General features: G+C 38.6%; 1 pseudogene; it reads left to right on the forward strand.

Moving 5' to 3' along the window:
- Positions 1-1,322: 1,322 nt before the first annotated feature.
- Positions 1,323-10,033, forward strand: LOC117024657 (heterogeneous nuclear ribonucleoprotein A1-like; annotated as a pseudogene).
- The last annotated feature ends 8,056 nt before the right edge of the window (positions 10,034-18,089 follow it).

The following is an 18,089-nucleotide window of genomic DNA, read 5'->3' on the forward strand; positions in this document are numbered from 1 at the left end:
TTAACTCAAAATGAATTAAAAACCTAAAAGTAAGATCTAAAATTATAAAACTCCTAGAAGAAAATATAAGGAGAAGGCTACAGGACATTGGATTTGGCAATGATTTCTTGGATGTGACACCAAAAGCACAGGCAACAAAAGCAAAAATAGACAAATGGAATACATCGAATTTAAAAACTTCTGTGCATCAAAGGAAACAATGAACAGAGCAAAAGTCACCCTACAGAATGGGAGAAAATATTTGCGAATCATATATCTGATAAGGGATTAATATCAAGAATATATATGGGTGGCAAGTTAGCTCAGTTGGTTGGAGAGTGGTGCTAGTAGCACCAAGGTTGTCAATTCGATCCCTGCATGGGCCACTGCGAGCTGCACCCTCCTTAAAAAAAAAGGTAAGAAAATAATAATAATAAAATAAAAATAAAAATATAGAAAACGTTTAATATATATAAATTTATATATAAAGACCTCTTAAAATTCAACAAAAAACGGTAAAAAAATAATAATAAAATAAAAATATAGAAAATTTTAATATACATATATAGATATATATACATCTATATCTATCTATCTATCTATCTATATACATATATATATATATATATAGAGAGAGAGACACCTCTTAAAACTCAACAACAAAAAAAATCTTATTTTATTTTATTTATTTAGTTTTTTAAGGAGGGCACAGCTCACAGTGGCCCATGTGGAGATAAAACCGGCAACCTTGGTGTTATTAGCAGCACACTCTAATCAACTGAGCTAACGGGCCACCCCCCAAAAAAATCTGATTTTAAAAATGGCCAAATAACTTGAATAGATATTTCTCCAGAGAAGACATACAAATGCCCAACAAGCATATGAAAAGATGCTCAACATCACTAATCATAAGAAAAATGCCAATCAAAACCATAATGAGATATCACCTCACACACATTAGAATGGCCACTATGAAAAGAATAGAAAATAAAGTGTTGCTGAGGATGCAGAGAATTTGGAAACCTTGTGTACTAGTGGAGGAATATGAAATAGGGCAGCCATTAAGGAATACAATGTGGAGGTTCCTCAAAAATTGTTTTAAAAAAAATCACCATATGATCCAGCAATCTCAGTTCTGGGTATATATGCAGAAGAATTCAAAGCAGGATCTTGAAGAGATATTTTACACCCATCTTCATTGCACATTATTCACAATAGTCAACAGATGGAAGAAATCCAAATATCCATCAACAGATGAATGGGTAAAGAAAATGTGGTGTACCTTTTCTGATGGTGGACACCCACGAGTAAGCATCATTAAAGTCTCCCCTCCCACGGTCATCATGTCTAAGTCGTCTCCCAAAGAGTCCAAACAGCTGCAGAAGCTCTTCATCAGAGGTTTGAGCTTTGAGACAACCAGTGAGAATCTGAGGAGCCAGTTTGAGCAATGGGGAATGCTCAGAGACTGTGTGGTGATGAGAGACCCAAACACCACGTGCTCCAGAGTCTTTGGGTTTGTCACCTATGCCACAGTGGAGGAGGTGGGTGCAACCATGAAGGCAAGGTCACACTAGGTGGGTGAAGAGTTGTGGAAAAAGAAGGCTCTCAAGAGAAGATTCTCAAAGACCTGGTACCCACTGTGGAAAAGATTTTTTTAAAATTAAAGTCTATTGGGGTGACAATTGTTAGTAAAGTTACATAGGTTTCAGGTGTACAATTCTGTGATGCATCATCTATATGTCACATTGTGTGTTCACCATCCAGAGTCAGTTCTCCATCCATCATATATTTGATCCCTTTTACCCTCATCTACCAGCCCCTCACCCCACCCTCTGGCAACCACTAAACTATTGTCTGTATCTATGAGGTTTTTTTCTTCATTTTTTTGTCTTGTTCCTTTGTTGCTTTCAGTTTTATATACCACATATCAGTGAAATCATGTGGTTCTCAACTTTTTCTGTGTGACATATTGCACTTAGCATTATAATCTCAAGATCCATCCATGTTGTCGCGAATGGCACTATTTCATCTTTTCTTATGGCAGAATAGTATTCCATTGTGCATATTTACCACAACTTCTTTACGCAATCATCTTTCGAAGGACATTTTGGTTATTTCTTTGTCTTTGCCAGTGTAAATAAAGCTGCAATGAACATTGGAGCACATATATCTTTATGGATAAATGTTTAACAGATTTTTCGGGTAGATACCCAAGAGAGGGATTTCTGGGTCATATGGTAATTCTATTCTTAATTTTTTTAAAAGATTTTATTGGGGAAGGGGAACAGGACTTTATTGGGGAACAGTGTGTACTTCCAGGACTTTTTTCTAAGTCAAGTTGTTGTCCTTTCAGTCTTAGTTGTGGAGGGCGCAGCTCGGCTCCAGGTCCAATTGCCGTTGCTTGTTGCAGGGGGCACAGCCCACCATCCCTTGCGGGACTCTAGGAGTTGAAGTGTCAACCTTGTGGTTGAGAGCCCACTGGCCCATGTGGGAATCGAACCGCCAGCCTTCAGAGTTAGTAGCACTGAGCTCCAACCGCCTGAGCCACCAGGCCGGCCCTATTCTTAATTTTTTGAAGAATCTCCACACTGCCTTCCATAACGGCTGCACGAGTCTGCATCCCCACCAACAGTGTCTGAGGGTTCCTTTTTCTCCACAGCCTCTCCAACACTTATTATTTGTCTTGGTGATGATAGCCATTCTAACTGGTGTGAGGTGATATCTCATTGTGGTTTTTATTTGCATTTCTCTGATGATTAGTGATGTTGAGCATTTTTTCAGATGGTCTATTGGCCATCTTTGGAGAAATGTCTTTCCAGGTCCTCTGTCCATTTTTTAATTGGATTGTTTGGGTTTTTATTTTTTATGTTGAGTTGTATGAGTTCCTTATGTATTTTGGATATTAGCCCCTTATCGGAGGCGCTGTTTGCAAAAATCATTTCCATTCGGTTGATTGCCTCTTTATTTTGTCGATGGTTTCTTTTGCTGTGCAGAAGCTTTTAAGTTTGATATAGTCCCATTCATTTATTTTAGCTTTTACTTCCCTTGCCTTTAGAGTCAAATTCATAAAATCCTCTTTGAACCCAAGGTCCACAAGTTTAGTACCTATGTTTTCTTCTATGCAGTTTATTGTTTCAGGTCTTATGTGTAGGTCTTTGATCCATTTTGAATTAATTTTGGTACATGGTGACAGATAGCAGTCTAGTTTCATTCTTTTGCATGTGGCTTTCCAGTTCTCTCAGCACCATTTATTGAAGAGGCGGTGTTTTCTTCATTGTATGTTTTTGACTTCTTTGTCAAAAATTATCTGCCCATGTTTATGTGGATTTATTTCTGGGTTCTCAGGTCTATTCTATTGGTCTGTGTGTCTGTTTTTCTGCCAATACCATACTGTTTTGAATATTGTTTCCCTGTAGTACAAGCTAAAGTCAGGGAGTGTGATACCTCCAGCATTGTTCTTTTTTCTTAGGATTGCTTTGGCTATTTGGGGTCTTTTGTAGTTCCATACAAATCTGATGAGTTTTTTTGTTCTATTTCTTTAAAAATACCACCGGGATTTTGACGGGGATTTCATTAAGTCTGAATATTACTTTGGGTAATATGGCCATTTTAACTATCTTGATTCTTCCAATTCATGAACATGGAACATCTTTCCATTTCTTTGTGTCTTCTTCAATTTCTTTTAAAAATGTCTTATAGTTTTCAGTGTATAGGTCTTTCACATCCTTGGTTGAGTTTATTCCTAGGTATTTGATTATTTTTGTTGCTATTGCAAAAGGAATTGCTTTTTGTTTGTCTGTTTCTTTTTCTGAGGTTTCACCGTTCATATAGAAATGCAATGGACTTTTGTATGTTGATTTTGTAGCCGGCAACTTCACTATATTTGTTTATTGTTTCTAATAGCTTTTTGATGGAGTCTTTAGGGTTTTCTACATATAGCATAATGTCATCTGCAAAAAGAAACAATTTAATTTTTTTGTTCCCTATTTGGATGCCTTTTATTCCTTTCTCTTGCCTAATTGCTCTGGTTAGGACTTCCAATACTATGTTGAAAAGCAGAGGTGATAAGGGACAGCCCTGTCGTGTTCCTAAACGTAGAGCAAAGGGCTTCAGTTTTTCACTGTTAATTATGATATTAGCTGAGGGTTTGTCATATACAGCCTTTATTATGTTAAGGTATTTTCCTTCTATATCTCTTTTATTAACTGTTTTAATCATAAATGGATGTTGTATCTTATCAAATATTTTTTCTGCATCTATTGACATAATCATATAATTTTTGTCCTTTATTTTGTTTATGTGATGTATCACATTGATCGATTTGCATATGTTGAACCACCCTTGTGCCCCTGGGATGAACCCCACTTGGTTGTGATGCATAATTTTTTTAATGCACTGTTACATTTGATTTGCTAAAAGTTTGTTTAGGATTTTTGCATCTGTAATCACAAGAGATATTTGGTCTCTAATTTTCTTTTTTTCGTGTTATCCTTACCAGGTTTTGGTGTCAGAGCAATGTTGGCCTCATAAAATGAGTTAGGAAGTATTGTCTCTTCTTCAAATTTTTGGAAGAGTTTGTGTAGGACAGGTATTAGATACTCTTTGAAGGTTTGGTAGAATTCACTAGTGAAGCCATCTGGTCCTGGAGTTTTGCTTTTGGGAAGGATTCAGATGACTGATTCAATTTCCTTACTGGTTATCGGTCTATTTAGATTTTCTAATTCTTCGTGATTCAGACTAGGAAGGCTATATGTTTCTAAGAACATATCCATTTCTTCTAGGTTATTGAATTTGGTGTCAGATAGTCCTTCATAGTATTCTTTGTATTTCTGTAGCATCCATGGTAACTTCCCCTCTTTCATTTCTGGTTTTATTTATTTGTGTCCTTTCTCTTTGTATCTTAGTGAGTCTAGCCAAGGGTTTGTCAATTTTATTAATGTTTTCAAAGAACCTGCTCTTTGTTGCATTAATTTTTTCTATTGTCTTTTTGTTCTCTATTTCATTTAGTTCTGCTCTGATTTTTATTATTTCCTTCCTTTTGCTGACTTTGGGTTTCATTTGTCCTTCTTTCTCTAGTTCTTTAAGGTGTAACATGAAGCTATTTATCTGGGATTTTTCTTCTTTCTTGAGATAGGCCTGTAATGATATAAACTTCCCTCTGAAAACTGCTTTTGCTGCATCCAAAAAAGTTTGGTAGGATGTATTTTCAATCTCATTTGTTTCTCTATACCTTTTGATTTCTCCTCTAATTTCTTCTTTGACTCGGTCGTTCTTTAAAAGTATGTTGTTTAATCTCCACATATTTGTGTTTTTTCCTGCTTTCTTTTTGCAGTTGATATCCCATTTCATAGCCTTGTGATCAGAAAATATACTTGGTATAATTTCAATCTTCTTAAATTTGCTGAGGCTAGTTGTATGCCCCAATATATAGTCTATCCTTGAGAATGTTCCATGTACACTAGAAAAGAATGTATAGTCTGATGTTCTAGGAGGAAGTGCTCTATAAATGTCAATTATGTCCATTTCATCCAATGTGTCATTTAGGGCTACAATTTCTTTTTTTATTTTCTGTTTGGATGATCTATACATAGCTGTCAATGATGTATTTAGGTCCGCTTTTATAATTGTGTTTTGGTCAATTTCTCCCTTTAGTTCTGTTAGTAGTTACCTGGTATATTTCAGTGCTCCCTGATTGGGGGCATAAATATTGATGATTGTTATGTCTTCTTGTTGTATAGTCCCCTTTATCATTATGAAATGTCCATCTTTGTCTCTTGTTACCTTTTTTTAACCTGAAGTCTGTTTCATCTGATATCAGTATAGCTACACCCGATTTTCTCTTTTTAATACCATTTGCTTGGAGTGTTAATTTCCACACTTTCACTTTGTCCTTGTAACTGAGATGTGTCTCTTGGAGGTAGCCTATGGTTGAGTTTAGTTTTTTGATCCAATCTGCTACTCTGTGCCTTTTTATTGTTGAGTTCAGTCCATTTACTTTTAGGGTGATTATTGATATGTGAGGATTTCCTATCATTCTATCTTTGGTTTTCTGGTAGAACTGTGTCTCTATTGTTTTTTTGCCTTTTTGTTGCTGTCTACTATTTCAGTGTGGTGGTATTCTATGATTTTTCCTCCTCTGTTTCTTCTTTTTTTTATGTTGTATATTTCAGTTCTGGAATTTTTTTGAGTGGTTGTTGTCACACAGCAGCATGTCTGTCTGTCCCCTCGTACCTACCCCTAAAAAGAAAGAAGAGTCTGTGAGACTATTCCTTTCAGGGACATTGCTTCACCTTTATGCCATCTCCTTGTTTGGCCCCAAAGGGTGGCTGGCTAACCAATGACGGGTAAGATTCCTCAAGAAAGGAATGACCTAAGACAGGCACAGTCGCGTGGGGACCACCAGGAGAATTCACGGGGGTTGATAGAGGTGGGCACAGCCCCCTACCTTCCCCCGTCTAAGGAGAGCTTCTGCCTCTGTGGCTGTATTCCTTCCCACAACCTGCTTGGGAAGTGATTCTAGATGTGATGACATCAGTTCTCCATCTCAGTAAGTTTTCAACATAAAGGTTTTGTCCCCTGGGGAGATACAAACAATAGTTATTTATACATCATGGGACTTCAGACAGGCAAGCGTGATTGGTTTGAAGCAGTTTTCTGGTATGGTGTATGGGACTCACAGACCGTCGTAAAAACAATGCTACTTCCTTGTATGTGCATCAATAAAAGCCACGAGGTGGCCTGATTTGGGGCTCTCAGTCCTTTGAGGCTGTGAGACCCTTGGCCCCTGTTTCAAAACTTTCTTGATTTCTGTTTCTTTTTTAACCCTTCACCACCCCTTCTCATTCTCTCACTGCCCATGTTGCGATGGACACAACAAGTGGTTACCATTAAGTTTATGTAAAAGAAAGTTTTATATTTAGAGTATTCCATTTTTTCAGCATGTTTACTTTCTCCATTCCCCGTACTGCTTCAGACCTTTACTTTCTCCCCTTTTATGTTTTTATTGTCACAAATTATCCCTATTTATGCTGTGAGTTGGTTTCTGCACTGCAGGAGCAAGTTGTCTTTTTCCTCTTTTCTTTTTTAAGTTTTTTTCCCTTCTTCTTTAACTTGCATATTATCTTTAAGTGTAGTGTCTTATTTGGTAAAATGTTCATGTCCTGCTTCTTTGTGTCTGTTCATAATACTACTCATGGTTTTGTATTCTTGTATTCTTTTTTTTTTTTTTTTTTTTTAGGTCAAACAACCTCCTTCAGTATTTTTTGTAGTGCAGGTCATGTATTAGAAAATTCCATCAGTTTTGGTATGTATGGAAAGGTCTTTATTCCTCCTTCATATCTAAGGGATATGTTTACTGGATGGATATGTTTATTTGGCTCATAATGTCTCTCTTTCAATAGTTTGAATATTTGATTCCACTCCCTCTTGCCTTGTAGAGTTTCTGCTGAAAAATCTGATAATAATTTAATGGGCTTTACTTTGTAGATTACCGTCTTCTTTTCCCTGGCTGCCTTGAGGATTCTTTTTTTGTTGTTAATTTTTGACAGCTTCAATACAATGTGCCTTGGAGAAGGCCCACTGGGATTGAGGTAATTAGGGTTCTATTTGCTTCTTGGATTTGAGGATCCAGTTCTTTCCAAAGGTTTGAGATGTTCTCACCTACTATTTGTTTGAATATACTCTCTGTTCCCTTTTCCCTTTCTTCTCCTTCTGGTATGCCCATTATTCTTGTATTGCTCTTTCTGATGGAGTCAGAAAAGTTCTTGTAGAGTTCTTTCATTTCTTATAACTCTCAAGTCTCTCTCTTCTTTCATCTGTGTCATTTCCAGATTTCTATCTTCTATGTCACTGATTTTTTCCTCTATGTGGTCAGCTGTATTACCTAAGCTAGCTATTTCATTCTTCATTTCTTTTACTGAGTTGTAAATCTCCAGAAATTCTATTTGGTTCTGTTTTAAAATTTCAATCTCTTTGGAAAAATGTTCATTTTTTTTCTTTTATTGTGTTTCTGAGTTCATCAAACTACCTGTGTGTTTTCTTGCATCTTGTTGAGTTTTTTCAGAACTGCAATCTTAAATTCTCTATCATTTAAATCACATATTTCCATATCTTTAAGTTCATTTTTTGGAGACTTTTCATTTTCTTTCTGAGCTGTCTTTTTACCTTGCTTATTCATGGCAATTAATGAATTATTATTTCTCTTCCTGGGCATCTACAGGAGTAGGTTCTGCAGCAGGTTTATAGGAAGAGGTCTTTCTTTTGCTTTCCAGTAGGTATTGGTAGAATGCTTTATTTTCTCTCTGAGAGCAGCCTTTTATTCTGTGTCATGCTGTAGTGTTATATTTTCTCTGCACTGTTCTGGCTTCTCACACAATGGGGGCAATTCCCTGGAGGGTGGGCTTCTCTTCTGTGAGCAGGTCTCCGGGGTGTTAGGTCATTGCCTCTGTGGGGGGACGTGGAGAGCTTCTGAAGTTCTGAATTTCTTCCTGCATCAGATTCAGGGCCTGTGTGTTTCAGCGGCTCTGTTTACCACTGCAGGGATCCGCCCAGATAGGTGGGGACAGGGGTGGGTTGGGTTGTGAGAGGTGGCCCAGAGCAATGGCAGCAACTACCATCACAGCCAGTTCTTCACCCAAGGCTGCCTCCTTTTTGCCAGAACTAGTTGGGTTGCGAGTCTGTGGCTGCATCTGCAGTTCTCAGAACTGCAAATATTCTGTTCTTTTGATCTGACACTGCTAACTTTCCACTTCTAGCACTGGGCAGGTGGGAGTGGGGGGAGCTCAGTGAGGATGGGGAGGGGGCGGCTAGGCTCCGTGCCTAAGCCTTCCATCCTCTGCTTGGCAGTGAGGGCTTAAACCACCATTCTCATCCTGCTTCCCTGTCTTTACTCCGAGGTCTCTGCCGTGAGCATTGGGTTCAGCCGTGTTATATGCTGATCCCTCAGGCATGACTGTGAACCATAAGGGGAGCGCTAGCAGTCTGAATTCTTCCTTCTCCCGCAACTGTGATAGCTCCAGAATGCAGGGAGCATGGAGCTCGATCCGCAATCTGCGTCCACGCAGCCTGCATCTCTGTACTTCCCCTTTCCCTCCTCCCCTGCTTGCCCAATTTGCCCACCTTTAGATGATTTCAATTGCGCGTCTCTTAGTCTTGACTGTCTGCTGCACAGGGAGTCCTTTGTGGAATTGTAGATGTTCAATTTGTTGTAAATTCCAGGGGAGAGCTCAAGAGGCTCCATTCATGCCACCATTTCTATTCAAAAAAAGATTTTTATTGGTGATATTAAAGAAGACACAGAAGATCATCACCTAAGAGATGATTTTGAACAGTGTGGGAAAACTGAAGTGATTGAAATCATGACTGACTGAGGCAGTGGCAAGAACATAGGCTTTGCTTTTCTGACCTTTGATGACCATGACTCTGTAGGCAAGTTTGTCATTCCAAAATACCATAGTGTGAATGGTCACAACTGTGATGTAAGGAAAGCCCTATCTAAGCAAGAGATGGCTAGTGTTTCGTATAGTCAAAGGGGTTGAAGTTGTTCTAGAAATGTCGGTGGTGGTTGAGGAGGTGGTTTTGGTGGGAATGACAACTTGGTTGTGGAGGAAACTTCAGTGGTCGAGGTGTCTTTGGTTGCAGTTGTAGTGGTGAAGGATATGGTGTCAGTGGGGGTGGCTATCATGGATTTGGTAATGATTGAAGCAATTTTGGAGGAGGTGGCCATGGTTACCCTGGAAGAAGCAGAGGCTATGGAAGTGGTGGACAGGGTGATGGAAACCAGGGCAGTGACTATGACGGGAGTGGCAGCTATGACAGCTCTAACAACAGAGGAGGCGGAGACAGCTTTGGCGGTGGTTGTGGAAGCAATTTTGGAGGTGGCGGAAGCTACAGTGATTTTGGTAATTACAATAATCAATCTTCAACTTTTGGATCCATGAGAGGAGGAAACTTTAGAAGCAGGAGCTCTGGCCCCTATGGTGGTAGAGGCCAATACTTTGCCAAACCACAAAACCAAGACAACGGTTCCCCAGCTAGACTCATTATGTGCACCTGAAAACAGATTCTTATTTTTCTCCTCAAGACCTCCTACTCTTTCATCATTCACATCAAACCAATCATCACAGACTTTATTGATCCTACTTTCTAAGAAGCTCTGGATGCATTCTCCTCAATTCCACTGTAATCATCTGGGCTATTGCAACTGAAATTGCTGAGTGCAATGTGTGACAATTATTAAAATCTTAGTAAATAGTAACTGACAAATTTCCTTCCTTCCTCTCTGTTTCTCTCCCTCCCTCCTTCTTTTTTTCTCTTCCCATCTTATCCATTGTCCATGCTGCCACCAAAGTTATTGTTCTAAATAGAAAAGTTGGATCCCTTATGGTCTCTAAGAAAATTCAATCTTTTTCCCCCCCGTTTCTTCCACCTTCCCCTCTTCCACTCTGGTTCAAGCCATTGTTCTTGCACTCCCCATGGCTGAGGCAGTCGTTGCCCGTCGTTAGTTGGTCGCTCACAGCAGCTCTCACCACCTGCCGGCTGTTCATTATGGCTGCTACTGGCCACCAGCCACTCGTGGCAGCCCCCAGCAGGCCTGCTCCAGGGAGAGCTGTTGTTCACAATCTTAGCTGTAGAAGGCTCAGCTCACCGGCCCATGTGGGACTCCAACCGCTGGCCTTCAGCATCAGGAGCACGGCATGCCAACTGCCTAAGCCACTGGGCATTCCCTAAGTTTATTTCCAGGTATTTTATTCTTTTTGTTGCAACTGCAAATGGAGTTGATTTTAATGGCTTTTACTGAAATTTTGCTGTTATTATATGTCGCGTCCAGCGCAACACGGGCAGTGAGTGTGCGAGAAGAGGCGATTTGGATTAAGTTTTTAAGAAAGAAACAAACAGAGACTTAATGCAATTAAATCTCTCTAAAGGCCAGGGGTCTCTCAGTCTCAGAGGACTGGAGCCCAGAATAAGGCCGACTGAAGGTTTTTATTGGTAGACATACAAATACAAGAAAGTAACATTGTTTCTTACATGGTCTGTGAGACTCATACATCATAGCAGAAAAATGTTTATTCCGATCACCCTTTGTCTGTAAACAGCCAAAGCACAAGGTCCCATGATGTCTAACCTAAGGTATGTACCTTTTCAGGGTCAAGTCTCTCATATTGTAACAGCTCCGTTGAGATAAGTGGAGAGAACTGATCTTTGTTGTCCTCATGACTTCTCTCACAAACAGGTGCAAGGGAAAAGCCAGAGCCGGCAACAGCTTTTCCCAGGCAGGGTGAAGGGGAGGCAAGGCCCCTTCCCATATTTTTCTAAGGCATCACATCGGGGGGTCCCCACTCGGTTCCGCCTGGCTTAGGTTGTATCTCCCGTGAGATATCTTACCCATCTTTGGCTGCAAACCATCTTTTGGGGACCAGACAGAGAGACATAAGGTGTAAACATAAAGGATGGAACAGAGTCCCAGAAAGGCACACTCTCACAGACTCTTCTTTCCTTAAGGAAAGACCCAGGGGGACAGTTGGCTAGGCTGTTGTGTGACTACAATTATATAGTAACACAATGGACTTTTGTACATTGATTATCTATCCTGCAACTTTACTGTGTTTGTTTATTGTTTCTAATTGATTTTGTATCCTGCAACTTTACTGTGTTTGTTTATTGTTTCTAATAGTTTCTTTGGTGGTGTCTTTAGTGTTTTCTACATAAAAAATCATGTCGTCTGCAAAAAGTGACAATTTGAATTCTTCATTCCCAATTTGTATGCCTTTTATTTCTTTTTCTTGCCTTATTGCTCTAGGCAGGACTTCCAGCATTATATGAATAACTGGTAAGAGTGGGCATCTCTGTTTTGTTCGTGATCTTAGAAGAAAAGATTTCAGTTTTTCACCATTGAGTATAATATTAACTGAGGCTTTGTAGTATATGGCCTGTATTATGTTGAGGTACTTTCCTTCTATACCGATTTCATTGAGTATTTTAATTATAAATGGATGCTGTATCTCATCAAAGGCTTTTTACAGCATCTATTGATATGATCATATACTTTTTATCTTTTATTTTGTTGCAGTTGTGTATTGTGTTATATATTGATCTATTTGCATATGTTGAACCATCCTTGTGTTCCTGGAATGAACCCCACTTGCCCGTGATGTATCATCTTTCTAACATAGTGTTATCTTCACTTTGCTAGTATTTTGTTAACATTTTTGCATCTAGAGGCCAGCCCGGTGGCTCTGGTGGTTGGAGTGCTGTGCTCCTACTGCCAAGGTCACTGGTTCTATTCCCACATGAGACAGTGAGCTGCGCCCTGTACAGCTAAGATTGTGAACAGCAGCTCTCCTTGGAGCTGGACTGCCGTGAGCTGCTGGAGGTTGGCATAAGCTGCCGCAGGGTGCTGAGTGCTGCTATGGTGGCCGGTGGCAAGAGTGAGTGGTCAGCAGCCGGCTGCCGTGAGCTGCTATTAGCGGCCGACCGACAACTGGCAACCTACTGCCCCAGTCGGGGGAGCTCAAGGCTCATAATACCAGCATGGGCCAGGGAGCTGTGTCCTACCCACCTAGACTGAGAAACTAGGGCTTGAACTGGAGTGGGGCGGGGGACGCAGAAGAAGGAGGAAAAAACAAAAAAAAACAAACAACAGAAAAAGATTTTTGCATCTATACTCATCAGAGATATTGGTCTGTAATTTTATTTTTTGTGTGTGTTCTACTTGCCAGGTTTTGGTATCAGAGTAATTTTGGCCTCATAAAGCGAGTTAGAGTATATTGCCTCTTCAATTTTTTGGAAGAGTGTGAGAAGGATAGGTATTAAATATTCTTGAATGTTTAGTAGAATTCACTAGTGAGACCATCTGATCCTGAACTTTTATTTTGAAGAGGTTTTTGGTAATGTTTTCCATTTCCTTAGTGTTGATCAGTCTATTGAGATTTTCCAGTTTTTCATGATTCAGTCTTGGAAGGTTATATATTTCTAGCTTATCCATTTCTTCAAGGTTATCAAATTTGGTGGCATATCGCTTTTTATAGTCTTTTTTTCTTTTTCAAGTTTTGCATTTATTAATCAGTGTAAACTCCAAAATACATTTGGAGGGGAAATATTTCCTGGTTAAATGGCAAATTGTGCAGGTGGATTCTGGAAGACCTTCATTCTAAGCAGCTTAATAGTGAATATTACATTTAGAAATCTGGACCTTCTTTCTTCAGTTTGCTGTAATCTACATTCACTGAGTAGAACTTGTACTGATCATTGGGACCCAGTTTGTTCCAGGGTTCCAGGTTATTCTTTTTGTCCCAACAAACATCTGTAATGAACAATGCTAAGCACAATATATACAGTGCAACTCCAGTACCTCCAGCTTCAATAAATACAAGGAGGGGGATCAACCTTGGATGCTTCTTGGCCTGACTGAGGATTTGGTGGAGGCTGGTTGCAGCAGAGGCCTTGGGTCTGGAAGCAGAGAAAAAAAACAAAACTGTAAGGCCCAGGAGCAGGTAATTTCTGCCTAAAGTATTCTTTATAGTCTTTTGTATTTCTGTGGTGTGCTTTGTAAGTTCTCCCCTTTCATTTCTGATTTTGTTTATTTCATTCTTTTCTCTTTCTTCTTACTCTAGCCAGAGGTTTGTCAATTTCATTAATCTTTTCAAAAAACGAACTCTTTTTTGTATTAATTTTCTATTATCATTTTATTCTCTATTTCATTTAATTCTACTGTAATTTTTATTATTTTTTCCTTCCACTGCTTGTGGGCTTCATGTGTTCTTCTTTTTCTAGTTTTTAAAGGTGCAATGTTAAATTGTTTATTTGAGATTTTTGTTTCTTGAGGTAGATTTGTAATGATATACACTTCCCTCTTATTACCACTTTTGCTGTATCCCAAAATCTTTGATAAGTCATATTGCCATTGTCATTTGTCTCTACATATCTTTGGATCTCATCTTTTATTTTCTCTTTGACCTAGTCATTGTTTCATAGCATGTTGTTTAATCCCCATATATTTGTGTTTTTCCCCACTTTATTTTTGCAGTTGATTTCCAATTTCAAAGCATTGTAGTCATAGAATATGCTTTGTATGATTTCAATCTTCTTAAATTTCTTGAGGCTAGTTTGTGACCCAAATACGGTCTATGCTTGAAAATGTTCCATGTGCACTAGAGAATAATGTGTTCTGGGATGACAGGCTCTGTAAATATCAATTATGTCCATTTGGCCTAATGTGTCATTTAAAGCTGGTATTTCCTTATTGATTTTCTGTTTCGATAATCTATCCATTGCTGTCAATATTTAGGTCCCCTACTATTATTGTGTTTTTGTCAGTTTTTCCATTTAATTCTATTAGTTGTTTTATATGTTGGTTCTCCCAAATTGAGTGCATATATACCAATAAGTGTTATGTCTTTTTGATGTATTGTCCCCTTTATCATTACAAAATATCCATCTTTTTCTCTTGTTACCTTTTTTATCATGAAATCTATTTTCTCAGATATAAGTACAGCTACACTGACTTTTCTGTGGATGCCATTGGCTTGGAGTATCATTTTTCACACCTTCACTTTGAGTCTGTTTGTCCTTGCAGCTGAGATGTGTTTCCTGAAGGCAGCATTTAGTTCAGTTTTGTTTCTTGATCCAACCCACTACTCTGTGCCTTTTATTGGTGAGTTTTGTACATTTATATTTAGGGTGATTTGATATATGAGGATGTAATATAGCCATTTTACATTTTGTTTTCTGGTAGCTCTGTGTCTCCATTGTTTCTTTTCCCTTGTGTTTCTGTCTGTTATTTTGGTTTGGTGGTATTCTATGATTTCTTTTTCCCCCTCTGTTTCCTCTTTTTTTTTTATGTTATGTGTCAGTTCTATATTTTAATTTCTGTGGTTACCATTAGGCTTATGCAAAAGAAAGTTTCATATATACAGTAGTTCCCTTCTGCATGCATTTATCTCCATTCCCGTCTGCAAATTCAGACGTTTACCACCTCTCATTTTATAGTCTTGTCAAAAATTGTCTGTTTTTAATGTTGTGAGGTCATTTCCAAATTGGAATAGATAATTTTACTTCTTTTTAAATATTTCCACCTCCTATAACCTTTATGCTATATTTAAGTGTATATTAAACTATTCTGAACAAGGGTTGCAATTTCCTGCTTTTGTCTGCTTGTTAGTTATCTTACTCATAGTTTTGTATTCTTCTGTATTTTTGTTTTAGGTAGAAGAACACCCTTCAGTATTTCCTGTAATGCTGATCTTGTGGTGGTAAATTCCATCAGCTTCTGTATACCTTAAAAGTCTTTGTATCTCCTTCATATTTAAAGGATAACTTTCTGGATATATTATTCTTGGCTGGTGATGTCTCTCTCTCCCTAGCTTATAGGGTTTCTGCTGAAAATCCCAGGATAATCAAATGGGGTTTCCTTTCTAGGTTACAGTCTTCTTTTCCCTGACTGCTTGAGAATCCTTTCTGTGTCATTAATTTTTCAGTTTTAATATAATGTGTTTTGGAGAAGGTGTTTTTGGATTGAGATAATTAGTTGTTCTGTTTGTTTCTTGGATTTGAGGATCTAGTTCTTTCCATAGTTTTGGGAAGTTCTTGTCAACTATTTGTTTGAATAGGCTTTCTGTTTCCTTCTCACTCTCTTCTCCTTCTGATATACACATTGTTCTTATATTGCTCTTTCTGACGGAGTCAAATAGTTCTCATAGCATTCTTTTTTTATTATTATTACTCTCAAATCTCTTTCTTCTGCCATCTGCATCATTTCTAAATTTCTATCTTTGATACCACCAATTCTTTCCTCTATCTGGTCAGTTCTATTTCCTAATCTTTCTAGTTCGTTCTTTGTCTCTTTCATTGAGTTCTTCAGCTCTGGAATTTCTGTTTGGTTCTATTTTATAGTTTCAGTCTCTTCAGTAAGTACTCTTTTTGTTCATTGATTTTTATTTCTGAATTTATTAAACTGCCTTTCTGAGTTTTCTTGTATTGCATTGAGTTTTTTTTCAGAACTGCAATCTTGAATTGTCTGTCATGTAAATCACATATTTCCATGTCTTTAAGTTTATTTTCTTTCTGAGCTACCTTGGTTATTCATGGTATTTGATGGATTATTATTCTGCCTAGGCATTTATGGGACTGAAATCTGCTTTTTTTGAAGAGTGACATTTCTCTATTTGGCAGGTTGATAAGAAGAGATCTTTCTTTCCTTTTCCAATAGGTGGCACTAAAGGACAACTTTTTATTTTAGCTTACTTGCACTGCCAGAGCTTCAGGAATCTCTGTGGGGTGGTGTCACCTCAGCCATGGAAAATGCCCTCTATTCCCTGGGGAGGTGGGCATCCTTTCTGTGGCATGGTCACCTTCAGTCTCAGGGCACCAGCCCCGTGGGGGATGTGATGAGCGAAGGGGTTCTGAGCCTGTGACATCCCAGCGCTGCCTCCTGCAACTAGATGCTGACAGCAGTGTTGTACTATCTGAGGTGCTCCTGATGCCTCCACTGGGCTCTGCTGTGATCGTCGGGGGGCAGAATGGGCTGGGAGAGGCCAGATCATGCATTTGTGGCTTTGTTTTCCTCCCAGCCTGGAGGCTACTAGACCACAGCTGCCCCACCTCTGTCTCCGCCCGTCACTAGAATTAGCTGCAATGTGTGATTGCTACCTAAGCTTCAAGTGAAGTGAAACAGATACCAGTCCTTCAGCCCCAGACAGGTTAGAATGGTGCAAATAAGGTGTGCTTCGCTTCCTCTGGTTCAATGGGGGGGAATTTGGAGCTGGGCTCCTGCCTCCTCCAGACCAAGACCATTACTGTGCCCTGGAAGGGATGAGTCAAGAGCAAGTAAAAACAACATGAAATGTTCTGTTGGAATGTGACTTTTTATTTGTCTTGTTGCTTTAGACATGTGACTGTCTTCCAGAGCTCCTTGAGGGTTACTTTAGCCCGTTTCTGGGTGTTTTGTATGGGAACAAGAGCTTAGAGCTTCCTAGTTCACAATTTTGCTCATGTCAGTTTTGCTGTCTGCATTTTGATCTTGCTCAGATGCTGCCTCCTCAAAAAGACCTTCCAAGCCCTTTGTCTGCAATATCACATTTGTGACATTCCATGCTTCATATATCTTAATTGTACTTATTACCAAGAGAGATCATATGTTACATATTTTTTATTGTCTGCATCTTCACACTAGAATATAAACTGCATGAGAGCAGTGAACTTTCTCCTGAAAGTCTAAAACAATACCTGGCATTTGAAAATATTTATTTGTAAAGATAAATGTACCTCTACGTTCATTGCCGCATTATTCACAGTAGTCGAGACATGGAAACAACCAAAATGTACTTCAAGAGATGACTGGATAAAAAAGATGTGCTACATATACCCAATGGAATACTACTCAACCATCAGAAAAGATGAAATACTACCACATGGGACAACATGCATGAAACTTGAGAATATCATGCTAAGCAAAATAAGTCAGATGGAAAAAGTCTATAACTACATGACTTCACTCATATGTGGGATATAAAATGGAAAGCAACAAAAGAATGAGACAAATGAAGAAAAACTCACAGACACAAACAATGTGGTTACCAGAGGGCTGCGGGGAGGTAAAAAAGGATAAAAGGGGTAAAAAATATGGAGAAAGAAGGCGATTTGACTTTGGGTGGTGAACACCCAAATATAGATGATGTATTATAGAATTGTACAATTGAAACCTATATAATTTTATTAACTAATGTCACCCCAATATATTTAATACAATTAAAGAAAACATAATCATAATACCGTGATCACACTAACCACCCTACACAGTTATTCTTTAATTTCAAATATTCTACTCCAAATTTCCAATTATCTTATCTGTGCTCATTGTGTTTTAATTTGCATTTTTCTAATGATTAGTGACATTGAGCATTTTTTCATATGTCTGTTGGCAATCTCTTTTAGGAGGAAGGTCTATTCAGGTCTTTCTTTCATCTACTTTTAAGTAATCTCAAATCCTGCCCCAAAAAGAAGAAAAAGAGGTGCTTTTATGACAGAAAGGTAAATCATTGCTACTCATCACAAAACCCTTTAGAACACCACCTCAGTCGTCTGTTGATGGGCATTTCAGTAGTTTCTATATC

Source organism: Rhinolophus ferrumequinum, chromosome 7 (genome assembly GCF_004115265.2).
Source record: "Rhinolophus ferrumequinum isolate MPI-CBG mRhiFer1 chromosome 7, mRhiFer1_v1.p, whole genome shotgun sequence".
In the NCBI taxonomy this organism is placed as follows: domain Eukaryota; kingdom Metazoa; phylum Chordata; class Mammalia; order Chiroptera; family Rhinolophidae; genus Rhinolophus; species Rhinolophus ferrumequinum.